General features: G+C 46.6%; 1 protein-coding gene across 1 annotated transcript in view; it reads right to left on the reverse strand.

Annotated features, from left to right (window-relative positions):
* Nucleotides 1–21,499, reverse strand: part of TBX5 (T-box transcription factor 5) — a 97,386-nt gene extending 75,887 nt beyond the window's left edge. Inside the window, exon 1 of the mRNA XM_083478711.1 lies at nt 21,289–21,499. The gene's annotated coding sequence lies outside the window, so the exon portion shown is untranslated. The remainder of the gene's footprint in view (nt 1–21,288) is intronic.
* Nucleotides 21,500–27,843: the final 6,344 nt, after the last annotated feature.

The raw sequence follows: 27,843 nt of genomic DNA on the forward strand, positions 1-27,843 counted from the left end.
AGCACCACTTTAGCTAATGGGGCCTCCTGTTTCTGATGCGCCGCTGGAGCACAATTTCTGTTCTCATCCTGAAGCAAAGTTCTTAACCTGAAGCACTATTTCTGGGTTAGCGGAGTCTGTAACCTGAAGCGCATGTAACCTGAAGCGTATGTAACCTGAGGTACCACTGTACTTAGAATAAGGCAGAGTGTACAATAATGCAAACTTTTTATAAGATTTAACATTATCCTGAAAGTCTCTAGGTTCTATGAATTTCTCTATGCTCCATTACTAAAAGAAACAGGGGATGGCAGAGCCCATTATGACTGCAGTTATTTCAATTGCATTAGGCATTATATGCATCAACAAAAGCTGAGCTTACCTATGAATCCCTGCTTAGAGTGTCATGCCTTTCCCTGAATGCAACCACACTAAGACATTGAGGATGGAATCAAGAGAGGTAAGGAGGGGGGAATCCCCAGCCCTATCCAGAGATGCTGGGGCTTGAGCCTGGGACCCTCTGCATGCAAAGCAGATGCTCTACCCACTGAATTACAAACATGGGAAGCAGCTGCCTCATACGGAAACAGGCCATGCGTACCAACTTGAATAAAATATTGGTGGTGTTGGGGAGGGCAGGTAAGCCTCGCCCTGCATAATCGATCACGAGATCGGTTTGAATAGCAATGCCCATCAACTTTGGGGGGCATATTTTATTGAGTATGCCAAAGGGACCTCAGCTCCTAGGAGTTGGCTCCTATGAATCAGACCATTTGTGGGAACGTTGAGGAAAGTAAGAGAGGATACATTGATTAAATATTATCCTTCGTCACTCTCGCTAGTGAGCAAGTAGCAGAGCACATTTCCTTGTCTGGAAGCAAGTTGATGGATTCGCTAGAATCATATAAATTGAACAATCCAGTCTGGCTGGTCCAGATTGGATTGTTCCTGGTAAATTTCCCCTTTATTTCCCTCTTAAAAATAATAAGAACACGACAGCCTTCTTTGAAAGTAGTGGTAAAGTTTACTTACATTCAGTTCACAGTATTGGCGCCCGCCCTGTGGCACGCCCTCCCACCAGATGTCAAAGAGAACAACAACTACCAGACTTTTAGAAGACATCTGAAGGCAGCCCTGTTTAGGGAAGCTTTTAATGTTTGATGCATTATGGTATTTTAATATTTTGTTGGAAGGCACCTAGAGTGGGCGGGGTATTAATAATAATAATAATAATAATAATTGTTGTGTCCCGAAGGAAGGCTTTATCTTGTGGATTACAGTTACATTTGCAGAGAAAAGAAGTCTGAGCTAGGCCTCAGACTTTCTACCTTGTGGCTGCCATCCTCTGTAAGAATGAGCCTTGTGCTGCTGGCTAAGAGCCAGCAGAGAGGAATCCGAAAGGTGAAAATGAAAAAAAGGCAAAAAGAGGGAAAGAGCAGCAAAAGAGCCAAAGAGGAAGATGGCTGCATGACTAACCCTTTTATAGGGTCTGCTATGGTCACACCCATCTACCTGGTCACACACAGGAGGAGGATGCTCCAGAACAGGTAGGACAGGAAGTCCTCCCTCTCTGGAGCAACATTCCCCTGTGCGTCCACTCTAGGCAACAGGAAATGTTGTATTTGACTGCTACAGTGATAATACATCCAACACCATTGGCCCTCCTAGCTCCATATTGTCTACACTGGCTGGCAACGACTCTACAGGGTTCCAGACATCCAACTCTCAGCTTTGACATTGGTTTACATCAGGCATGTCCAAAGTCTGTTCTGGGGGCCTAATCCGGTCCCCTGGCCAGTTTAAAAGCTTAATAATAATAATAATAATAATAATAATAATAATAATAATAACTTATTATTTATACCCCACCCATCTGGCTGGGTTTCCCCAGCCACTCTGGGCGGCTTCCAAAATAATATGAAAATACTGTGATACATCAAACATTAAAAGCTTCCCTAAACAGGGCTGCCTTCAGATGTCTTCTAAATGTCTGGTAGTTGTTGTTCTCTTTGACATCTGGTGGGAGGGCATTCCACAGGGAGGGAACCACTACCGAGAAGGCCCCCTGCACGGTTCCCTGTAACTTGGCTTCTCGCAGCGAGGGAACCGCCAGAAGGCCCTTGGGGCTGGACCTCAGTGTCCGGGTAGAACGATGGAGGTGGAGACGCTCCTTCAGGTTCAGTCCTAAAATCGTAAAAAAAGTCAACAACTTCAACCCTAAAAAAGTCAACAACTTTGGGGAAAATCCTAAAAAAAGCTCAATAACAACTTTGGTCGGCCCTTACGCATGTTCACTTCATCAAATCTGGCCCTCTTTGAAAAAATGTTTGGGCACCCCTGGTTTACATGGACAGCCTTCAAAAGGGAGGATTGTGCTTTATGAATCAGGTGACGTGGACTGTGGTCCATGCAAGCTTAAGCCAGTCTTCCCCAGCAAGTGGCCCTCAAGATGTTTTGAACTGCAAATCCCATCATATACCTGACCATTGGTCACATTGACTGGGGCTGATGGGAGTGGGGAGCCCAACAGCACCCCCAGAATGAGGTGAACAAAGGGTGGCTTATATTGGAGGGTATTGCAGAGTTCTAAAATGTTCAGGAAAGGGCAGTGAAAATGGTAACAGAGATGGCACAATGCCCCTATGAGCCAAGGATGCAGCGTTCGCAACATTTCAGTTTAGAGAAGAGGCAAACGAGAGGTGACATGATAGATATATAAAATGATGCCAGTCATGGAGAAAGCAGACAGAGAAAAGTTTTTCTCCCTCTTGACACTAGAAATAATGGAAATTCAAATGAAGCTGAATGTTGGAATATTCAGGACAGATAAAAGAAAATGCTTCTTCATGCAACTCACAGCTAAACTGTGGAACTCACAGCCACAGGAGGCAGTGACTGCCACCAACATGGAGGGCTGGACAAATGCATGGAGGAGAAGGCCAGTGGCGTAGCGTGGGTTGTCAGCACCCGGGGCAAGGCAAGTAATTTGCGCCCCCTAACCCGTGGATTTGCGGGACAAGGAACACGCGTGGGGTGGGTGGAGAAGGATGTGGCTAATAATGCAGGAGGGGGGGTCTAAGGGGAAAAGGAGCTCGCATGGGGTGGGTGGAGAAGGAGCTTTTCGGAGAGCTGAGCGGGGAGGGGGGAGGGAAAGAGCACTGTTGCTTTAAAGGAGCCAACCGGACAGCAGCCACTTACAGCAGTGTAAGCAGCTCCTTTCCACTCCCGCTTTGCTCCTTCTCTCCCTCTTTGCTGCTTTACACAGCTAATGGTGAATCCCCTGCAACCCAAGTCCTGCTCAGCGGATCAGATGAGACGCTGGGAGAATTGTAATTTCCCCCTCTCCCTCATCCCGTGCCCTCCTGTCCCCAGCAGCCTTTTAAAAAACTTTTTTACTGGTTTTCACTGCGCTCGTGGCTCAGAGCCCTCCTGTGCCCTGCCGTCCCTCTGCAGCCTCATTGCTCCGTTTGGAGAGCGCACGGACCTTTGCTAGCTGAGGCTGCAGCAACTGTTGCTGGCTACGCAGCACTTTTTCCGGCTCGCTATGGCTCCCGTCTGTCCCTCCTCGCGTGTAAGCGGCTGCTGCCCGCTTTGCTGGCATGGCTCTCCTTCCCTCCCTCCTCCTCAGCTCCACCCCCTCCTCCTGGCTGTAAAGCAAGCATGAGTGCATTCGCTCTGTAACACGCACAGGCATTTTCCCTTCCTTTCTAGGAGCAAAAAAGTGTGTGTTTTGGAGCGAAAATTACGGTAATTCCCAGCAAGCAATTAGCAGGCTCGCTCCACCTCCTCCTCCTCCCGGCTTTGCTGCTGCTGCTGCTGCTGCGCGGCTCTTTTCCTCCACCGACGGCGCGCTGCGCCTTGGAGAGGTTCCCGCTTCCTCGAGGGGGGCTGGCCAAACGCGCCCCCCAAAATGTTGCGCCCGGTGCGGCCGGCACCCCTGGCACCCCCCACGCTACGCCACTGGAGAAGGCTAACCATGCCTGCTGCAAGCCACAACATTCTGCCTCCCTGGTTTATCCTTGCAACAACCTTGCGAGGTGAGTTGGACTAAGAGACAGTAGCTTGTCCAAGGTCACTCTTCAGTGAGTGGGAATTTGAACCCTGGTCTCCCATGTCCTAGGACATGGGTGGCGCTGTGGGCTAAACCACAGAGCCTAGGACTTGCCAATCAGAAGGTCGGCGGTTCGAATTCCCGTGAGAGGGTGAGCTCCCGTTGCTCGGTCCCTGCTCCTGCCCACCTAGCAATTCGAAAGCATGCCAAAGTGCAATTAGATAAATAGGGTCCGCTCCGGTGGGAAGGTAAACGGCGTTTCCATGCGCTGCTCTGGTTCTCCAGAAGCGGCTTAGTCATGCTGGCCGCATGACCCAGAAGCTGTATTGGCTCCCTTGGCCAATAAAATGAGATGGGCGCCGCAACCCCAAAGTCGGTCACGACTGGACCTAATGATCAGGGGTCCCTTTACCTTTACCTCCCAGGTCCCAGGACTGTTTCTCATGTTTTTATGCATGTGGGGGGGGGGTTGTTTTGTTTTACCAAGAACACAGAAAAGGTAAGATCTTGGCAGAGATAGTGAACCCAAATGGTGCAGGAGCAGAAACCAAAGGCCCAAGCTTAAGAGGAGGCCGCCCACATTAGAGAACAGATATAAACATTTCTCTTTTAATTCCTCCAGACTCCAGCCACACTCCTCCCTCCTCTCCCCTTTTTCCAAGGCAAGTGTACAAGATGTGGTTAGAAAAGACACAGCAAGAGTTTCTTGGATTTGAAGCCAAGAAACTGACACAAGGCCTATTATTTTAGGTTTCCCCCCCTTCAAATTGCAAAAGTGCTCCTTGCAACGGAGGTGAAGTTTATATGTGTGTTCAATAAAGTGGCTGTTTTTGTTTTGTTTTGTTTTTAAAGTGCCCAGGAACAGCTGGTACATTCTCTGCAAGGGGGGGGGGGATGGAGGGAGTCCTGCATACATTTATTTTTACTTCTTTTCTCTTTTGATGCTTTTGTTCCCCAGTACAAAGGAAGGCATCCATTTAGGATTCTGTTATCTGAAAGGTGATCAAAGGAACCGGAATGTGCCAGAGCCCTTCCAGACACGTGCCAAGACACTCTGTCATTAATAGGAGTCCTTGGCTCAGACAATTGTTCTTTCCCCCCACTGTGTGGGTGGACTAATTTTGCTTAAGGGGCGGGTGACATCAGTTCTGCCATTAAGGAACCTCGTTCCCCGGTGCGGTGGTGGTTTAGAGCAGGATTGGGAAAGCCACTTACAGCTTGAGGGTCATAGTTGTGGGATGTGATCCATGAGAGGCAGTCAAGTACAACATTCCTGGTAATTCTAGAGAAGACATGCAAGGGAATGTTTGGTCCAGCCAGTCGAAACTTCCTGTTCCTCCTGGCTGGAGCATCCTTCCTGTTGCATGTGATAGAAGGTGGGTGTGACCTAACCTGTCCAGGTAACAAAAGGACGAGTCACGGAGGACACCTCTCTTTTTGACTTCCTTGTTTGACCAGCTTCTAGCTAGGACTGTTCCGCTAGTGCTCAGCTAGCAGAAGCACTGGGATTATCCCCCCATATGGGGTAGATCCACATGTACATATTTGTAACTAAGTCTGCCTTCAGGGATCCAACTGTGAACTGATGTGAGTAAACTTCTTTTATTGACTTTGAATGAGATTGTGGCTTATTTATTCTTTTAAGAGGGATTCAAGGGAATTTACCAAGAATGTACAATTCAATCTGAGGCAGATTGAATTGTATAATACTGAGAGGCTTACACAAGCCTGCAACCAGCTATCTGCTGTGCATGTAAAAAGGGGAATGTAAGCTCTGCTAAGTAAAGGAACTTGCTAGCGCAAGTTAGGAAGGATATTAATAAACAATATATCCTCTCCTGCCACCCTGAACATTCCCACAACAGTTCCTTCTATGCAACTTCACGGGGGCCACATGGGATTCGTGGGCGGGGCCAGAGCAAAAGTGGATGGAGATCTTATGCATATAGATCTTACCTTGTTATAAGTCGGTTAATTTTGACATACCCTCAGACAACCCTCTCTATCCTCCATCCATCCAGGCAATCTAGAAGCACCATCAGGGTTCAAGGACACATTCCAGCCAAGCAAAAAGCATTCAGGAGTGTGGGGTTTGCAGCCAAATCACAAATGCATGCTTTGCTAGTACAGTACAAGGGGAGTTCTTAAACTTACTAGAAAGGACTCTCTGTGCGCGGCCACTTCCTTTGCCTCCTCTGGGCAGGAATGATAGTGCTTTAAATAGCCATGGCTTCCTCCAAAGAATCCTGGGAGTTGTAGTTTGCTATGGGTGCTGAGTATGGGCATAACCAGGATTTATGGGGGGGAGGCTTTATGGTAGGGGGGCAGAACCTCAGTTAGTTAAGAATTTTTGTTGATTTACAGTGGTACCTCGGGTTAAGAACTTAATTCGTTCTGGAGGTCTGTTCTTAACCTGAAACTGTTCTTAACCTGAAGCACCACTTTAGCTAATGGGGCCTCCTGCTGCTGCTGCGCCGCCGGAGCACGATTTCTGTTCTCATCCTGAAACAAAGTTCTTAACCCAAGGTACTATTTCTGGGTTAGCGGAGTCTGTAACCTGAAGCGTCTGTAACCTGAAGCACCTGTAACCCGAGGTACCACTATACTTGATTTAGGGGGGCAACTGCCCCTCTACCCCACCCCCCTGGCTACGCCCATGGTGCTGAGAGACTCCTATTCCCCCTCACAGAGTTATAATTCTCAGAGTGGTTTAATAATCTATCCCTCTTCCCAGAAGTGCCAACCTGAATAAAATATGGCGGGGGGGGGGGAGTAAGCCCTGCCCCACATAATCGATCACATGAGATGGTACACGCACACCATTTGAATGGCAATGCCCATCAACTTTGGAGGGGTCCATTCCCCTCAAATATTTTAAAGGGGGGGGGCGAAGAACTATCAGCCCCTAGGAGTTGACACCTGTGCCTCTTACCATGGGATTCTGGGAATTGTCGTTCTGTGAGGGGGATTAAGGGCCTGCAGGCAACTCCCACCACCCTTAATAAACTACAGCTCCCAGAATTCTTTGAGGGGGAAGCACGACTGTTTAAAGTGCTGTCATAGGGCTAACATGAATATGGCCTTAGGGGTCTTGGAGCATTCAGTAATAAAATTTTATTTCTCCTTGCGGGGAGGGAAGTAGCACCCCGCCCCGCCCCCCACAGCACACACACGCTGCGTACTGCTTTCAGATAACGCCCCAGCTGGTGAGGAAGGCGGGTTGGAAGGGAATAATTAATCTCCAGCGAAATCATCGCGAGGAAAAACATTACCTAAGTGATAGTGACAGGCTGGGGGGGGGGCGAGAGAAAGAACAACCCCCCCCGCCGCCGCCGCCTCCATCCAAACGAGCAGCTTTGGATGATGTCAAACACAAGCGGGGCTTTCTTTCATCGCGGGATGCAAAGAGAGACTTTCACAAGAGAATTAAGAAGGGGGCACCACCAAACTCCCACCCCCCATCCTCCGCTGCCGCTCTTTGAAGCCTATCCAAAGAGAATATTAATAGTGATATGAAGGTGCAAGAGTAACGATAATACACCGAGGGGTATTTTTGTGGGGGGGGGGGGAGATTACTCTCACAAAAGAGGCCCACCATCTCGGTTATGATTTTCCCAGCGTAGTCCGAGCACAATTCAAAGTGTTGGTGCTGACCTTTAAAGCCCGAAACGGCCTTGGTCCAGTATATCTGAAGGAGCGTCTCCACCCCCATCGTTCTGCCCGGACACTGAGGTCCAGCACCGAGGGCCTTCTGGCGGTTCCCTCACTGCGAGAAGCCAAGTTACAGGGAACCAGGCAGAGGGCCTTCTCGGTAGTGGCGCCTTCCCTGTGGAACACCCTCCCACCAGATGTCAAAGAGAACAACAACTACCAGACGTTTAGAAGACATCTGAAGGCAGCCCGGTTTAGGGAAGCTTTTAATGTTTGATGCATTACTGTATTTTAATATTCTTTTGGAAGCCGCCCAGAGTGGCTGGGGAAGCCCAGCCAGATGGGCGGGGTATAAATTATTATTATTATTATTATTATTATTATTATTATTATTATTATCATCATCATCATCATCATCATCATCACCTAAAATAATGCTACTAATACCACTATTATTAATACTACACGTAAAATACTGCTACTAATAAGAAAAGAATAGGCTGCTGGATCAGGCCGATGGCCCATTTAGAGCAGCATCCTGTTCTCACAGTTTCCAACCAGACGACCTCAGGCAAGACCCAAACACAAAAGCACTCTTCCCCTCCTGTGGTTTCCAACAACTGGTTTTCAGAAGCATTACTTCCTCTGGCTCCGAAAGCAGATCATAGCCCTTATGGCTGGTCATCACCGATGGACTTCTCCATGAATTTGCCCAATTCTCTTTTAAAGCCATACAAGTTGGTGGCCACCACTGCCTCCTGTGGCAGAGAGTTCCACAGGCTGTGCGAAGAAGGCGTTTCTTTTATCTGCCCTTAATCTACCTTACACTGTATAAATACTACCTTATTTTTGTACCTTTGAATTGTTTTAAGCTGTTATCCTTATCGCGTAAAGACACTGGGTTTAAATATTCACGTTGTGTTTTTAATTGTTGTAACCCACCGTAGGGGACCCGAGTGTAAAGGGCTGGTAATAAATTGGGGGGGGGGGGAGAGAATACGAAGAAGCAGAACAACAGGGGCATTATTCTATGGCATGAACGAATGGACTTGCATAGGTTTGGTTTGGGAGTCGATGCGCGCCCCTGCAAGCAGGAACGCGGGGCGGAAAGCGCAATCCATTCATTAAAAGAGCCGGGACTTTCCCCCGAGCCTTCATTGAAATAGGGCGTGCGGAGGAGAACTTCTCGGAGAACTGAGCCCGGTCAGGGAGGTGGGGGCGGGTTGGGGAGGGGGAAGAGGACGCTTGCCCGGATCAAGTTGCAATTTAATAGCCTACACAGGATAACCTTTTTTTACGCCAGCCCCCCTTTCCCACTACAAAACCAGCCACTGCCCCACATTTCCCTCCACACACGTAATCCCGAAGTTCTGGTCGTGTACGAGGGCATTCAAGTATTTATGGCTTCATAAAATCATACAACAATCCCCCCAGGCCGTATTATTTTTCTTTCAAAACCAAAAAAAAAAAATATCCATAGAACAAGTTCTGCTTTCAATCTGGGTACAAAAAAAGAGAAAGGTTTTGTCCGTCTAATATTTTGTGCGCTCGCGCTCAAGAATGCAGGGGTCAGCGAGGAGGTTATAGGGAATTTGGGGGATACTTTCCCCTCCATACATGCACTGGGAATTTTTGACATAAATAATGTAGCTATTCTTCCTCGCCAGCCGCCCCCTTCTAAGGGAAAAGAAAAGAAAAATCTTACGCGGGTGAATGTCCTTCTGCTAGACATGAATGGGCTGTGCGTATTATCAATCAATCAATCAATCAATTAATAGAACTCGTTATCCTATATAGGTTCTATAGGGAAGGGTAGCCGTTTTGGAGGATGTTCCGCAAAATATGCTGTCTAAAGATGTCCTACACATCCTTCGGCTCTTCAGCACTGTCCTCTAACAACAAAAGAAAGTCACAATCCACGCTCACTAATGCACTTTTAACTCTGTGGCTTAAATGTCCCCTTACCCAGGCCGGAGCACCACTGAAGGACTTGTTATTTTCCAGGAGAAAGACGGTGATTCCAGTCTGCGGCGGTCACATTCATGTTTGCTTGACATTTCCACTAGATTGCCTCTTAAGAATGTTTCACTTTAGCTATGGGCAGATCCACGCCAATCATTTAAAGCATGTCCAATGCACTTTTAAAACGCATTCCCCCAAAAAACCATTCTGGGAACTGTAGTTCCCCCAAAGAGCTACAATACCCAAAGTCCCAGGATTCTTGGGGGGAAGCTACTTCTGAGTCTTAACTGTGTGCCTGATCGATAAGGATTGGAAGTTTCTCGCGACCAGGAGGAACTATAGACGCCGACGGTGTTGAATGATAATGTTAATAGTAATAATGGGCAATGATAGAACGAGCCGCTGAAATAAAGCTGGATGAATGGAGCACGCATAATGAGCGAGATAAACATGTATTGGAGGAAATCCCTGGGCCAGGTATGGTCGTGTTTTTCCCCCCATGTGCCTTTCTCAGCTGAAAGGGAGTTTAATTTCTAGGGACTCAAAAACCCGTTCGCCTTAACGGACAAAAGTGGTCATTTCAAGCAGAAAATTAAGGTTTTATCACTACAGATGATACATACGAGATACACACACAGGTACGCGCAGGAGGCTGCTACAGGGGTGATTTATGTGCAAGAGGTGCTTACATGAAAGGACAGGGAGAATGGGGGTGCAGGTGAAAACAGGGGAGCAAAGCAGGGCTGCAGACCACAAGAGAGTAGTAGTTTCAGGAACAGTGTCGGGAAGGTGAAAAGCGAGCTTAGTAGTTGCATGGGGTGGGAGGGGGGAAATCTAGGGGGTTAATGTGGGGGAGTGGCAGGGGGTTGGGGAGCAGAATAGCAAGGGTGCAACCGCTACTAGTGCGCGCGCGCACACACACACACACACACACGGAAACTTGCAGAATTTGCAAAGGTCAAACCGAAGCAATGGTAAATAGAATATTTTTCTGCCCTGCACATTAATGGCACGCAGGACATCCTGGCACACACAGTTCGATTGTCAGAGTTCTTCAGCTCAGCTGGGTTTACTGAACAGCACCACCCAACTAATTCAGAGCTCTCTCCCCACTACCCTTTGCAAATTTAGTCTTGCATCTGAGTCATACGCATAAAGCTAACAGGACCATTAAAAAAAAAGACTCGACATAATTCTGATGACAATTCCCCCGCCTCCCAAAAACGCAGCCCTTAACTAGGTAAGCTACAATAATGGGCATTCCTCCCCCAATACCTATCGCAGATAATATGGGGGGGAGACTTAAAAAAACAACTAAATCAATAAATCTACTAAATCAATACGCGCTACAAAAGTTGGCCTCCACATCTGGAAACTCGGGACGATTTATATGATCTCTGTCTTTTAATATCAGCAACAGGAATTGTTCCAAAATGCGCTTAAGCAAATCGCAGAGGGGATGGAAAAATGGATTGCACGAATCTGTCGTCGTCATTTTGCACAGCGCCTAAAAGTCAGGGTGGATAGAACGTTCCTACTTTCGGGACGCAAAATCCTGCGCACGTTTACTCGAAGGAAAGCCCATTGCGTCCCTTGGAGCGCACTCTCATAGGATCACAGGCTCAGCAATGTTTGGACGCTGTACACCTGGTCTACGTGACTGGATTGTTATAGAATGGGTAATTAGGAATTTTTAGCTCTCCCTAGCCTTTTAGGACGCACCCCTGATTTCAGGAAAGGGGTGCTAAGAAAGCAGCCTTTGAAATGAACCGCAGGGAAACGAAATCTGAAAATCTGAAATAAGTAATGAATGACAAAATAGAGAGGAGGTGAAACAGCAACGCAATTCTACGCACATTTACTCGGGAGCAAGTTCCTCTGAGTTCAGAAACACAAGTTTGTAAGCTGGTGGCTTTCTTTCCTTCTAAGTACAGGAAAAATAATAATTATTATCATTATATACTACTATTTTCATTATTACCCGCCGTTCATCAGCATGTCCCAAGAGAGGATACGACAATTTAAAAAAAATCAATTAAAAACGGTTAAAATATGACATTCACAAGAATAGGAGTAGGTCCTGCAAACTAATATCTCAGGTACCAAAGACCAGGGTAAAAATGCCAGTCTCATCTGAGCAGTTCCACTGGGTTCCATGTGGGACTCATATTCAAGTAATGGTGCTTAGAAGGGTCGAAACCCTGGAATGCCCCAGCCCCCAAATTATGCTTTAACCAGACGAATTATCTGTATAACCCGGTGACATTCTTTGCTGACCCGACGTTCAACGTCCAGAAAAATCCCTCCCGGCGAGCAGCCCTTGGGCATAGCTGTCAACTTTTCCCTTTTCTTGCGAGGAATCCTATTCGGAATACAGTAAGGGGATTTCCCTTTAAAAAAGGAAAACGTTGACAGCTATGCGCCTTGGGAGAATGTCCTTGGAGAGGTTTCAGCCGGGCGGTCTTGTTCTTCTGTTTCTCAAATTTGTAAAATTAACGCAAATGGAGGCTGTTGAGTGAAAGGGGAAGAACGAAGCCGGCTCTTCTCCCGGATCTCACCCGTAGCCAATTGCTAAGCAAACAAGCCCCCATCCTAAAGTAAAAAAAAGTCGCCATCCTAAGCACGCTTGGAAATAAGCCTGGCTCCATTCAGCGACGCTTCCTCCCAAGTAAGCCTCTATAATATTGTAGAGTTGGAACTTGGGGAAATTTCAGAGAAGGGCTACCAACATGGTCAAGGGAATGGAGCGACTTCCCTATGGGGAAAGGTTGAAGCGTTTGGGACTTGTTAGTTTAGAGCAGTGTTTTCCAAACTTGGGGCTCCAGCTGTTTTTTGGGGACTACAACTCCCATCATCCGTAGCTAGCAGGAGCAGTGGTGAGGGATGATGGGAATTGTAGTTGGAGACCCAAGTTTGGGTAACACTGGCTTAGAGCAAAGGCAAGCAAGAGGCGACAAGTTCATACAGTGATGCACGGCATGGAGAAAGTGGATAGAGAAAAAGTTCTTCTCCCTCTGTCATAACACTAGAATCGTGGGCATCCGCTGCAGTTGAATGTTGGAAGATTCAAGACAGAGAAAAGAAAGGACTTCTTCACGTAGTGAAATAATGGGACTCGTTCCCACCGGAGGTAGTGATGGCCACCAACTTGGATGTCCTTAAAAGATGATTAGATAAATCCATGGAGGAGAGGGCTTCCCATGGCTATGAGCCACAATACTATGCTGTGTCTCCAACCAATTGCTTCTGAGTGCCAATTGCTGGAAATCACCTGCTGGAGAATGCTCCTGTGCTCAGGTCCTGCTTGCAGGTTTCCCATAGACATTTAGGTAGACATTGCAAGAGGATGCTGGACTAGTTGGCCATTGGCCTGATCCAGCAGGCTCATATTATGTTTTTGTGTTCATAATTAGCACTTTAATAGAGACCAGAAGTCCATTCTGCCCATTCCTCCAAAATATGTTGGGAATGTAAAGACAATGAAGGTGCTTTTTTCACATGTGGTGGACTTGTAAAAAAGCAAAAGACTTCTGGGAAACGATATATAATGAATTAAAAACAATGTTTAAGATAACGTTTCATAAAAAACCAGAAGCCTTTTTTGCTTGGAATAATGGGGGAAGAAATACCAAAGAATGTAAAGAGACTATTTATGTACGCGGCCATGGCTGCTAGAACGTTATTTGCCCCAAAGTGGAAAGAAGATGGTGTACCAACGAAGGAAGAATGGACAAACAAGATGATAGACTATGCCGAAATGGCAAAAATCACCGTGAAGATCAGGCATCAAGACAGGAAGAAATTCAAGCAAGATTGGATAAAATGTATAGATTATGTTTAGCAGGATTGGTGTACCATTTATGAGGTAACTGGATATCTTAGAGAAAAAATAAGAACTGAAAATTAATTGGAAAATCAATTATATGCAAGGGGAAGAAACGTAAAAAAAATTGGAAAACGGGGGGTGGGGGTGGGGTCAGACAAGATGAATTTGGTGTTAAGATGAATGGGAAAATGCTGTTAATTTAAAAATCTTGAAAATATAAGAGGGAGAGGGAGAGGGAGAGGGAGAGGGAGAGGGAGAGGGAGAGGGAGAGGGAGAGGGAGAGGGAGAGAGAGAGAGAGAGGAGAGAGAGAGAGAGAGAGAGAGAGAAGTCCATTCTGCTCAAATCAAGGTGTTGGAGGGATAAATGCTCAGGTCCTAGAAACAGATGGAATGCCTTTGGATGACAGCAGTCCCACTGAGTTCATCCTTCCCCCAAAGAATCCTGGGAACTGTGATCCCCCCCTCTCACTGTGCTACAATTCCCAGCCTTAACAAACTACAGTTCCCAGGATATTTTTGGGAGGGGGAAGTCATGTGCTTTAAATCTGCATTGGATGTGCTTTAAATGGATGGTGTGGCTAGGACTGCACCTTCAAGGCATGTGTGCATTGATGTCACCACTCCTCCTGCCACTGCGGCTTCTACATGTCTCTAGTCCACAGTAAGAACATGAGAAGAGTTTGCTGTATCAGGCCAATGACCAATCTGTTACAGAATCCTGTCATCACCGTGGCCAACTAGAAGTCATCACCGTGGCCAACTAGATGCCTGTAGGGATCCTGCAAGTAGGACATCATTGTAATAGCAACCAGTTGCAATTCCCGGCAACTGGTATTCAGAAGCATAATGTCTCCAATAATGGAGGTAAAATATGGCCAGCTTGGCTAGCAGCTGTTGATATGCCTTGTCTCCACGTTCCCTGCACTACCAAAAGAGAAACCCTCCAGATGTCCTTTCCATTGTGCATTCATGATTATTTGAGCTCATGTACATTTCTGAGCACAATTCAAAGTGTTGACGCTGACCTTTAAAGCCCTAAATGGCCTCGACCCAGTATACCTGAAGGAGTGTCTCCACCCCCATCATTCTGCCCAGATGCTGAGGTCCAGAGCAGAGGGCCTTCTGGAGGTTCCCTCACGGCAAAAAGCAAATCTACAGGGAACCAGGCAGAGGGCCTTCTCGGTAGTGGCACCCACCCTCCCATCAGATGTCAAAGAGATAAACAACTACCTGACATTTAGAAGACATCAGAAGGCAGCCCTGTTCAGGGACATTTTTAATGTGACATTTTAATATATTTTTAATCTTTGTTGGAAGCCATCCAGAGTGGCTGGGAAGGCCCAGCCAGATGGGTGGGGTACAAATAATAAATGATGATGATGATGATATTAGGGTGGTTAAATGCAACCTCTCTGTGAAGCCTGTGGCTGCAAAGGTTTTGGGGCTGATATCCCTGTAGCTTCCTGCTGAAATCCTGTAACCGTCCCTTCATATAGCAAATGTACCAGTTTAAATTTCAGTCTTGCTTCTGCTGCATCATCATCATCATCATCATCATTATTATTATTATTAAATATTGTATACCTCCCTATATCCACAGGTCTCAGGGCAGTTACAACATAAAAACACAATATAAAAACACAAAATACACAATAAGAATAAAAACAAACCAACAAACTCCCCTCCCCAACACATTCTAAAAGGGCACTGGGTGTCAAACAGCCAAAGGCCTGATTAAAGAGGAAGATTTTTGCCTGGTGTGTCTCCACCCCCATCGTACTGCCCGGACACTGAGGTCCAATGACGAGGGCCTTCTGGCAGTTCCCTCACTGCAAGAACCAAAGCTACAGGGAACCAGGCAGAGGGCCTTCTCGGTAGTGGCACCCGCCCTGTGGAACGCCCTCCCAATCAGATGTGAAAGAGAACAACAACTACCAGACTTTTAGAAGACATCTGAAGGCAGCCCTGTTTAGGGAAGTTTTTAATGTGTGACATTTTAATGTATTTTTAAACTTTGTTGGAAGCCGCCCAGGATGGCTGGGGAGACCTGCCAGATGGGTGGGGTACAAATAATAAATGATGATGATGATGATGATGATGCCTAAAGGTGCATAACGAAGGCAAGGGTGCCCCTTCCAGGTGGCAATACAGCAGTAACACTGGGGAAGCATCACAGAACAACTAACAAAGCAGAGAATTGCATAGATGGCCCATCACTAATGCACTATCAGTGATGGATTGATGCTGGACATCCTTCAGGATACACAATGAGAACCAGTGTGGCATAGTGGTTAAAGTGTCATGCTAGGAGACCTGGGAAACCAGGGTTCAAATCCCCAATCAGCCACAAAGCTCACTGGGTGACCTTGGCCCAAGTCACTGCTTCTCAGCCTGACCTACCTCACAGTGTTGTTGTGGGGATTAAATGAAGAGCGAGGGAACCATGGACACTGCCTTTGAGCTCTTGGTAGAAAAAGGTGGGATGTAAATGCAGCAAATGAATGAATAAATAAAACTTGCACACACACATATGCCAAATCACAGCAACCTGGGGGGGGGGGCACAGATGCTGTTGAAACACCTCTACTGCTTTCTGGTGGCAGCTGCTGCTTATATAGGAAGTTGCAGGGGCACCAACTTGCATATTGTGGGGGCTCAGGTAAGCCCTATCTCGCATAATTGTTGGTTGTTTTATGTTAATGCTGTGTATTCTAGAATAGCAGTGCTCTTCATGTGTACACAGAGTGCCGGATTTACATATAAGCTAAACAAGTTGCAGTGGTGTCCAAACTTTTTTCAAGGAGGGCCAGATCTGATGAAGTGAAGGGCCGTGGGACAGATTGAATTGTATAATAGTGAGAGGCTTACACGAGCCTGCAACCAGCTATCTGCTGTGCATATATAAAGGGGAATGTAACTCTGCTACATAAAGGAATTTGCTAGTGCAAGTAAAGAAGGATATTAATAAACAATATATCCTCTCCTGCCACCTTGAACATTCCCACAGGTTTGGTGGGAAAAAACACAATTATTATCTCATGCTTCCTGGTGTATCTTCCCATCACGAAAAATCCATGTGGGGGGCAGGAAGAATGAGCTTGTTGTACTCGACTCCAGGGCACCAAATCCACTTTGATTGTACAACCTGATCACTGTTCTTATTTTGTATGCACAGAAACATCAAACAGATCTCTGACTCTTTGTAGCCTTTTGTCCTTAATGCTTGCAATCCTGGCCCACACTCCAACCTGCACTTGTGTGTCTCTGTGTGGTATTAGCCAACTGAAGGTAACATTTCATTTGACAACACACGCACCATTTGATTGGTGGCACATTACCATTTGAATGGCAATGCCCAACAACCTTGGGGCGTACAGCCCCCTCAAATATTTTATTGGGGGGGGGGAGACAAAGGGACCTTGGCCCCTAGGAGTTGGCTCCTATGGGAAGCTGCCTTACAGTGGCGTAGCGTGGGGGGGTGCAGGGGGGGCCGGCCGCACCGGGCGCAACATCTGGGGGTTAGGGTTAGGGGGCGCAAATCCACGGGTTAGGGGGCGCAAATTACTTGCCTTGCCCCGGGTGCTGACAACCCACGCTACGCCACTGCTGCCTTATACCAAGTCAGACCACCAGTCCATCTAACTCAGTATAGTGGTACCTTGGTTTGCAACCATAACCCGTTCCAGAGGTCCAGTTGTAAACCAAAACAGGTTGTAACCCAAGGCGCGCTTTCACCAATGGGGACTCTCCCCCACCCCCCAAAAATGGGTTGTAATCCAAAAAAATGGGTTGTAATAAAAAAAAGGGGGCACGCGCTTCCGGGTTTGACGTGGTTGTAATCCAAAGTGGTTGTAATCCAAAACGGTTGCAAACCAAGGTACCACTGTATTGCCTACACTGACTGGCAGCTGCTATCCAGGGTCTCCGGGAAGGGCACCTTTCCCAGCCCTACCTGGAGGCATTCTGCAAGCAGAGCAGATGCTCTACCCCTGAGCAATGGCCCTTTCCCAGAAGCTCCTTCATCAGGGCATGCTGCCGCACACTGAGCCCTCCTTCTCGCACCGCTGGAATCTGAGACAGCTACCCTTCTGGATCTTGATAGAAAAACCACATTGCTCTGCATACGTCTTGCACACACACCATTCATGCCTGAGAATCACAAGCCTCCCATTAATATCCTGGCGCTTCTGGAATTCCAATTGAAGATATTTTATACGCCACAGGTTTCAGGGGAGGCTTTTATCTCTTCTCATTGTTGGGGCGGGAGGAGGAATGAAAGGAAAATGAAAATGAAATAAGAAACAGCCCTCTTCTCAGAATGCCCCTGGACACCTTCACGGGCTCCCCACCAACAAGGCCCACTTGTGTGGAAAAAAATCTGACTGTGTTTCCCAACCCGTTTCCCCCACCCAGCCCCGGCCTACAAAACTTAGGATGACTTATTGGGTAGGAAGGGGAAGCTGAGCTGTCCTCAATGAAAGGGTTGCACAGGCAAGGCCATTCATAATATCCTTGCTCTCCATTTGGGGAGGGTGTGGAAGGGGGAAGTCTCCAAATGAGACATTTGCCTCTCTCCAAATAGGAACACCTGCTATAGATTACCTGCCCCACCACATCACAACGAAAGCATTTTTTAATGCAAATATGAGAAAATATATATGTCTTTCCCCCTTTTGGAAGGCCATATTTATTGTTGTTGTTGTTGTTGTTGTTGTTGTTGTTTTGTAGGGACTTGGGTGGTGCTGTGGTCTAAACCACAGGGCCTCTTGGGCTTGCCGATCAGAAGGTCGGCGGTTCGGATCCCCACAACGGAGTGAGCTCCCGTTGCTCTGTCCCAGCTCCTGCCAACCTAGCATATTGAAAGCATGCCAGTGCAAGTAGATAAATAGGTACCGCCGTGGCAGGAAGGTAAACAGTGTTTCTGTGCACTCTGGTTTCTGTCACGGTGTCCCGTTGCTCCAGAAGCAGTTTAGTCATGCTGGCGGCATGACCCAGACAGCTGTCTGTGGACAAATACTGGCTCCCTCGGCCTAAAAGCAAGATGAGCGCTGCAACCCCATAGTCGCCTTTGACTGGACTTAACCATCCAGGGGTACTTTACCTTTACCTTTTTACCTATTATTATTATTATTATTATTAGCCTGTTGTTCACCCTAAGGTCCCAGAACACGTTACAGCACATTAAAACACAATATTAAAAGCATGTTAAAGAAACTTGGAAACGTAAAAATAAGGTTGCTCCCAAAAACATGCACCTCAAGTGTCAAAAGCCAAGGTAAAGAGGTGTGTCTTCAGCCTCCTCCGGAAGCTCTATAATGAATGTACCAGATGCACCTCTGTAGATAGTTCCACAGCTTAGGGGCCACCACAGAGAAGGCCCTTTCCTGGGCTGCACCCCCCCTCCCCTGAGGAACTGCCAAGGGAGACTGTTGTTGCATTTATATCTCACCTTTCCCCCCAGGTGCACAAGGGACATGGTTTTCTGTCTCCTCATTTTATCCTCAAAACAACCGTGTGAGGTATGGTAAGATGAGAGGTGGAACGCACAATGAAAGCCAGTGTGGTACAATGGTTAGAGCATTGGACAAGGACCTGGGAGACCAGGGTTCAAATCCCCATTCCGTGATGAAGCTCACTTGGTGACCTCAGGCCAGTCACACACTCTCAGCCTAAGTTGCCTTGCAGGGTTGTTGTGAGGGTAAAATGGACTGGAATGGACTCCCTCAGGGGGTTGTGGACTCTCCTTCATTTGATGTTTTTAGGTAGAGGCTGGATGGCCATCTGTCAGGGATGCTTTAGCTGAGATGCCTGCATTGCAGGGGGGTGGACTAGATGACCCTCAGTGTCCCTTCCAACTCTACCACTCTACGATTCTAGGAGGGGAACTATGTTCACCACCTTGAGTTCCTTGGAGGAAAGGTGGGATTTAAATCTGATAAATAATAAAAATTTATTCAAGGTGTCGCAAGCCTCTTTCATTGCTTTATAATTATGTATGATATGTATGATATATAAACGCATTTTTATACAAAGCTATTGTGGCTGATCATCGTCATAGCATGATTCTGTAGATAACCAGATGAACCCAGGCAGGTTGGTTGGATGCCCCGAGGAGGCTACAGATCCCTTTAAAAAATATTTTTAAACAGTGGCGTAGCGTGGGGGGTGCAGGGGGTGCCGGCCGCACTGGGCGCAACATCTGGGGGTTAGGGTTAGGGGGCGCAAATCCACGGGTTAGGGGGCGCAAATTACTTGCCTTGCCCCGGGTGCTGACAACCCACGCTACGCCACTGTTTTTAAAATACCCAGTGCGATGCTCTTGAAAGAAGAGAGAGATCTCTTACAGAAAAATACAGATTGAGAGGTGATGGGGAATAAAATAAGGCAGCAAGTTTAGGATCACAGTAGGGCAAAAAAACACTTCGCTCACCTCCCAAACATCGGGATTTCACGCATTACCTAAGTTAATATTTGCTGGATGGTGAGCGTGGAGCCTTGCTGAGTTTCTACGCCAACACAAGCAGCAATCTGAGCATCAACATAATAGCAAATGGGAACACACGCATCTTATTGTTGCAGAAGATCAGCCCTGGAACAATTTTACTGGCAAAGTCTCGCCAGCCAGCCTTCCAGCTGCCCTCGGGATAGGCGTGTGTGTTTGTGTGTCTGCGGGCGCACATCTCAGCTGGTGGGCGGTGCACTCTTTTCAATGTAGCGAGTCCTTTATATGCATTCATTTTCTATATTTCAATGTACATCCCGCCTCTCAGCAAATTCATTTGACTGATCTCCAGCCGGGTAAGCAAACAGAAGTTGACTGAAGCAACAGGATCACGAATTAGCACCACGGATTTAAATGCAACAAGAATGCAAACGAAGCGCTTATGTTTTCTGTGATAGACACCGCCACACCCTCACGACTCCAACTCAGCAAAATGGACTGGAATGGACTCCCTCGGGGGGTTGTGGACTCCCTTTCATTGGATGGATGGCCATCTGTCATGGATGCTTTAGCAACAAGCAAACTACACCAGTGCCATGGGCGTACAGGGGGCCATCTGCTCCCCTAAATCAAGTACAGTGGTACCTCGGGTTAAGAACTTAATTAGTTCCGGAGGTCCGTTCTTAACCTGAAACTGTTCTTAACCTGAGGTACCACTTTAGCTAATGGGGCCTCCCGCTGCCACTGCGCTGCCTGAGCGTGATTTCTGTTCTCATCCTGAAGCAAAGTTCTTAACCCTAGGTACTATTTCTGAGTTAGCGGAGTCTGTAGCCTGAAGCGTCTGTAACCTGAAGCGTCTGTAACCCGAGGTATCACTGTAAATAAATAAAAATATTTAACCAACTGACCAATTGTGTCGCAGTCTCGCGGGTAACTCGGTTCTGCCTCACCCCCCATAAAGCCTGCCGCTGCAATAAATCCTGGCTACGCCCGTGACCAGCACCCTTAAACGCATGCCGAATCCGACGACAGGGCCAGAGGAAACTGCCTTCTCCCGACTCAGATCACAGGTCCACCTAGCGCAGTTTTGCCTACACTGACTGGCAGCAGCTCGCCAGGGTTTCAGGCAGGAGGCAGCCCAGATGGCAGCGGCGCACAGACCCCCAGCGGACTAGGGGCTTGCAAGGAATGCTCCCCCTTCCTCCGCCCCTCCACTGCCCTCCCCACCAAGCACGCTGCCTGTCAAAGCCTAGACTGGAACCGTCTCCAGGGTCTTCTTTCTGCCAACAAGCCATCACTCCTCAGCCGCGACTCGGGTGTCCAGACCCGCCTCGCCTGCGACCCAACGCCCTCTTTCCAAGACGGAGAGAGCTTTACCTCCGGGACAGGAAAGCACCGCGGACCCGCGACGCCGAGGTGAAGGAGGACTCACCGCTTCCCCTCCTGACAGCCTCTCCGGCTCGCTCCTTCCTTCGGCCCCTCTTCCGGCTGTAACGACCAGGGACCCTGCCCGAGGAGGTCTTGGCTGATAAGGGGGTCTCCCAGCCCCTCTCTCAGCCTAGCGACCTGCAGCGACCGCGCAGCTCCACCACGGGACCACTGAGCCGCCGCTCCAGGACAGCGGGACGGAGACGTCGAGGCGCTTCTGGTAACAATCACTTCACACGAGCGCCCGCATTCCAGCTTCGTTGCGCTGGACGCCCCACCGCCGAGCTCCAAGTCACACCTTCTGAGGGGTTGCTGAGCTCTGGGCGGCGGGGAGGGGCTGCTGGTTGGGAAGCGATTTCTGCCAACCAGGCCAATAATTCTATGTGAACAGGAATCCTCTTTCTTTCTTTCTTTCTTTCTTTCTTTCTTTCTTTCTTTCTTTCTTTCTTTCTTTCCTTCCTTCCTTCCTTCCTTCCTTCCTTCCTTCCTTCCTTCCTTCTTTCCTTCTTTCCTTTCTCTTCTCCTTCCTCCTCTTCTTCCTCCTCCTCTATCCCCCCTCTCCTTCCCCTCCTCATCCTCCTTCCTCTTCTTCTTCCCCTTCTTCTCTCTCTCCTCCCCTCCTCCCCTCCTTCCTCCCCTTCCTTCCTTCCTTCCCTCCTTCCTCTTCTCCTTCCTCCTCTTCTTTCTCCTCTATCCCCCTCTCCTTCCTCCAGTCCTTCCCCTCCTCATCCTCCTTCCGCTTCTTCTTCCCCTTCTCTCTCTCCTTCCCTCCTTCCTCTCCCTCCCTCCACCATTCCACCCCTTCCTTCCTTCCTTCCTTCCTTCCTTCCTTCCTTCCTTCCTTCCTTCCTTCTCCCCTATCACTTGAAGAACTATAGTGACAATACAGACAAAAGGCTTGAAAGTCTTCTATTTTTCTCCTTAGAAGTTTGGTTGGACCAGCGTCATATAGATTAATCTGGGAATCGCTTTTTTTGCTGGGAGATGGGGACGACGACGACTTTAATAAGTTGTAGTTTAAAATAAATCAATAGATGGCAAAAGAGGCTGAAGTTTCTAGATAGGCAGTAAGGAAGGAATGAGAAAAGGAACATAAATACACATTTGCACATTTACAGTATACATAGGGAGGGAAAGAATTGATTAAAAAGAAACATAATCACAATACGAGAACCAGTGTGGTGTGGTGGTTAGTGTTGGACTAGGACCTGGGAGACCAGGGTTCAAATCCTTACTCAGCCATGAAACTCCTTGGGTGAGCTTGGGCCAGCCGCTGTCTCTCTGTCTCACCTACCTCACAAGGTTGCTGTGGGCATTAAGAAGGCGTGGGCAGAACCATTCACACCACCCTGAGCTCATTGGAGAAATAGATGGGATGCAAATGCAACAGATAGATAGAAACTCACAATAATCTGCCTGCTATTGTAACTGCAATGAAAGAAGTGCTGCAAAATATTAATTCACATGCTGTAATTACCTATAAAAAGCCCGTGATTCTGATGTAATTACAATGGTCACAGTCCAAGGATATATTCCAGAAGCCAGGCAAAACCATTTGACTACTAAGGTATGGGGAGCAGGATCAGTGAAGACCATGACCTGGGAAGAGTCCTGAGGACCAGGCCTGAGGTTCTACACCCCTGGTCCATGCTGGAGTCCGCTCTTCTAGGAGCAAGATGGAGATCTGGCACCCGGTTACATTCCTCTGCTTATGTACATTGTTCATTATGAATAGTTCTGAAGAATTCAGAACCAAAAATTTGTTTACACTGACGTTTTCTTGGAAACTGTTTGTAGCGTTTTTGCCAAATTTTTGCTTTTCAGTCCATTAAAAGTTTGTTTTATTGTACTGTAATTTTAAAGTTTGTTTTATTGTACTGTAATTAACATTAAAAAAATAACAAATAACCATCATCTTTATATAACAGTGTGTCCCAACGTAGTGAATGATATGCTAATCATTTGCTAAAGCAAGCATCTGGTAGGCACGCCCCTGCCAACACATGTTTTGAATAAGAATAATAAAAAAGAGCTTTTAAATTTGAATTTTGCTAACTTTCTATGCCGTCAGGGGTTTCCCTCCCTGCAACTTGCTCTTACAGTGGCCAACCAAACACCAGTGGGAAACCAGAAAACAGGACCAGGGCACAAGGGCAGTATCCACACACCTGTGATTCCCAGCACTTGGCATATTGCCTCCATCCCCAATTCCACTCTTTCCACTCATCATCATCATTTACTGTGTGATTTATTGGGCCACACTTTTAAGCCATTAAAATGTTTTAATTAATTGCAGTGGTACCTTGGTTTTAGAACAGTTTAGTTTATGAACAACTTGGAAACAGAACGCTGCAAACCCGGAAGTAGGTGTTTTGGTTTGTGAACTTTGCCTTGGAAGCAGAACATGTTCCGCTTCCTGTTGAGTGTGTTCCATTTGTAAATCAAGACTTCCGCTGTTAATCAGAGGCTTCCTGTTGAGTCTGTTGGCTGTTGAGTCCTGAGCACCCGCGCAAGACAGAGGTGATATTTGGAGCTTTCATTTTTGCTATTTTTTTGCGTTTTTGTTTGTGTGGCGTTTTCGGTTTTTTTGACAGTGACTTGTTCTTTGCTTTATGGGACTGACTTGTGACTGTGGCTTGTGACTTCGTTTTTGTGATTTGTTTTTTTGACTGTGGAACTCAGTTCAGCTACTGATTGATTGATTGATTGATTGATTGTGTGACTGCAGAAATGGAGAAAAGCCCCCCATCCAAACAATGACTAGCATCAGTGCATGTAAGAAAAAATAATAATTTTAATTTTTATCATCTACAATACTGTCTTATTTGTTTTATACTGTAGTACATTGATTATTAGGGATGCAGGTGGCGCTGTGGGTTAAACCACAGGGCCTAGGACTTGCTGATCAGAAGGTCAGCGGCTCAAATCCCTGTGATGGGGTGAGCTCCCGTTGCTTGGTCCCTGCTCCTGCCAACCTAGCAGTTCGAAAGCACATCAAAGTGCAAGTAGATAAATAGGTACCGCTCCAGCAGGAAGGTAAACAGCGTTTCTGTATGCTGCTCTGGTTTGCCAGAAGCAGCTTAGTCATGCTGGCCACATGACCTGGAAGATGTACACCGGCTCCCTCAGCCAATAAAGCGAGATGAGAGCCGCAACCCCAGAGTCAGTCACGACTGGACCTAATGGTCAGGGGTCCCTTTACCTTTACCTTTACATTGATTATTGCTTTCATTTCATGGCTCAGTGGTCTCATGAGATAGTACAATTAATGTTAAATTGCTGTTTTAGGGGTTTTTTTTAAAAAAGCCTGGAACATATTAATCCATTTTGCATTACTTTCTATGGGAAAGCATACCTTGGTTTTAGAACGCTTTGGTTTTGGAACAGACTTCCGGAACGGATTAAGTTTGGGAACCAAGGTACCACTGTATTGCTTATTCTATTTATTTATTTATTTATTTATTTATTTAACAGTAATTATTTACTGCTTAATGGTAGTATACCATGAAACAGTTTTACTTAAAACAATATAAAAATATTCATAAGAAAATTTTAAAAAATTGAAATAAAATGTCTATAATGGGTTGTATTTCATGTTCTGGTCACCACATCAAAAAGGATATTGTAGAGTTGGAGAAGGTTTCAGAAAAGAGCAATGAACACTTATTATTATTATTATTATTATTATTATTATTATTATTATTAATTATATACTGCCCTATACCCGGAGGTCTCACAGAAAAAATCAACATAAAAACCACAATATATATAATCAAAATACAATCAACAACTCAATAACAACCCCTCCCCCCCAAAAAAGGAGACACATTTTAAAAGGGCATAGGATTTCAATCAGATTAACCAAAGCCCTGGTTAAAAAGGAACGTTTTTGCCTAGCGCCTAAAGGTGTATAATGAAGGCGCCAGGCGAACTTCCATGGGGAGAGCATTCCATAGACGGGGAGCCACTGAAGAGAAGGCCCCTTCTCGTGTTGCCACCCTCCGGACCTCTAGACATGAACAAGGAGATGGAGTGACTCCCCTCTGAGGAAATATTGCAACATTGGGGAAATTTTATTTTATTTTTTAGTTTAGTTTTATTTTATTTATAGTTTATTTAGTTTAGTTTTATTTTATTTATAGTTTATTTTATTTTTTAGTTTAGTTTTATTTTTTTTAGTTTAGGGTTTCCCAAAATTTGGACTCCAGCTTTTTTTTTTAATTGCAGTTCCCATCATCCCTGACCACTGGTCCTGCTAGCAGAGCAGTCCTAGCTAAAAGCTGGTCAAACAACGAAGGAAATGAAAAAGAGAGAGGTGTGCTACGTGACTTGTCCTTTTGCTACCTGGACAGGTTAGGTCATGCCTACCTTCTATCACATGCAAAAGGAAGGATGCTCCAGCCAGGAGGAACAGGAAGTTTCGACTGGCTGGACCAAACATTCCCTCGCATGTCTTCTCTAGCATTACAAGGAATGCTGTACTTGACTGCTCCCAGGGGATTACAGATTTGCCCTAAGAGAACAAGGGAGGTGTTCATGGTGAGTTCCGGCACCACTTTTTCTAGAAAACAGCAGTGGTCCTATCCATGGTAGACCCACTGAAATGGTTGGGAATGACTAACTTAGGTCCAGTACTTAGGTCAGTAGGTTTTTCCTGAGAAAAACTTGATTGGATATAACCCAACACAATTTATCAAACTATGTTGTTGTTGTTTAGTCTTTTAGTCGTGTCCGACTCTTCGTGACCCCATGGACCAAAGCACGCCAGGCACTCCTGTCTTCCACTGCCTCCCACAGTTTGGTCAAACTCATGTTAGTAGCTTCGGAGAACACTATCCAACCATCTCATCCTCTGTCGTCCCCTTCTCCTTGTGCCCTCCATCTTTCCCAACATCAGGGTCTTTTCCACGGAGTCTTCTCTTCTCATGAGGTGGCCAAAGTATTGGAGCCTCAGCTTCAGGATCTGTCCTTCCAGTGAGCACTCAGGGCTGATTTCAAACTATAACAAACTATAGATGAAATCAAACTTTAAAAAAGTAGTAGACATCATGAAATTTACACTAAGCATTGGGATACTTCGTAGCCATAAATGTGCACAAGGGAATGCTGGAAAAGAAGGATTCCCTTCTCTGACTGGCTCCCACACAGTTAGCAGGAGGTTGTGATCACATGAGCAGCGAGGAAAGCAGCAGGGGAACAAGTGATTCAAGTTTATAAACATCCATCTCTAGTAATGAGCCCTCTAGGAAGAAATGAAAAATAGCCAAAGTCTGGTAAAGTCAATTAAGCTGATTTTAAATAAGAGGTTACTCCGAGAGGCCAAAAGTTAACATGTAAAAGGCTTATTGCAAGAGCTGTAAAAGAAAAAAAGAAGAAGAAATAATAATAAAAATGGCACTGGAGTATTTGAAGACATTTGGTTGCTATTATAGACAAATGGAGCTAATAGGGCAGGCTTGCTGGAAGGAGCTGGGCATCTTAGATGGATGCCTTGAAACCAGAGCCTGCCAGATTCTGGGATTAAATAATTCCAAATGGCCCATTATGAAGCGACCAACACACCGCAATTGTGGTTGGCCGTAATGAAAATATTTGAGCGGAGCAATCATTAGCCCCGAATGCCACAAAATGGGGGGGGTATCACTCCACCCCCTGTTCTCTTTCCAACTTGCTTGATAATTCACAAGGAAGCTTTATGATAGGAATCCTTGTGATGTCTTTAGGGGAATAGGCAATTATCACCAATAGACTCCATTTTGCAAATTAGTGGGCGGAAGCGATGGGTATAGAAGAACGCTAGAGTAAAGTAATTGGGAACTTAGGCTGGGTATCTGAGACACTGAGGCCAGGATCTGGCCCCAAAAGAACAGAAGAAGAGCCTGCTGGATCTGGCCAACCAGATACCTATGGGAAGCCCACAAACAGAAGCTGGTCACAAGATCACACTCCCTTCCTGTGGTTTCCAGCGACTGGTATTCAGAAGAATTGCTGCCTCCAATTGTGGAGGCAGGGCAAAACCATCATGGCTCATAGCCATCAATAGCCCTCTCCTGCATGAATTTGTCCAATCCTCTTTCGAAGCCATCCAAGTTGGTGGATCTTAGTGCCTCCTGCAGGAGCAAGTTCCAGGGGCGGAGCAAGGTGGGGGTGGTGGGGGCGGTTCGCCCCAGGTGTCACCTCTGAGGGGGGTGACAAAATGTGAGAGACACTTTGGCTTTGGTGCATGTGGTATTCCTGCTGCCAAAACAGTCCATCTGCTGGCTCCCCCTCAGCTGTAGGGTGGAGTCCTTGTCGCTCAACAGCTTTGGCTCCCCCCAAAAAACTCAACAACTTTGGCTCTGCACAAAAAAAGCTCAACAACTCTAGTCAATCCAATGGGTAGATCATTGCCAGTTTTTTAAATAGTGGGAGTAGATTGCAGTCTCTTGGGACATGCCTGCTATAAATAAAATAACACAAGCCAAAACACAATCCAACCTGTAGATTTAAGTATCTATCCACAGT

Source organism: Podarcis liolepis, assembly GCF_965112155.1.
Source record: "Podarcis liolepis genome assembly, chromosome: 15".
Classification (NCBI taxonomy): domain Eukaryota; kingdom Metazoa; phylum Chordata; class Lepidosauria; order Squamata; family Lacertidae; genus Podarcis; species Podarcis liolepis.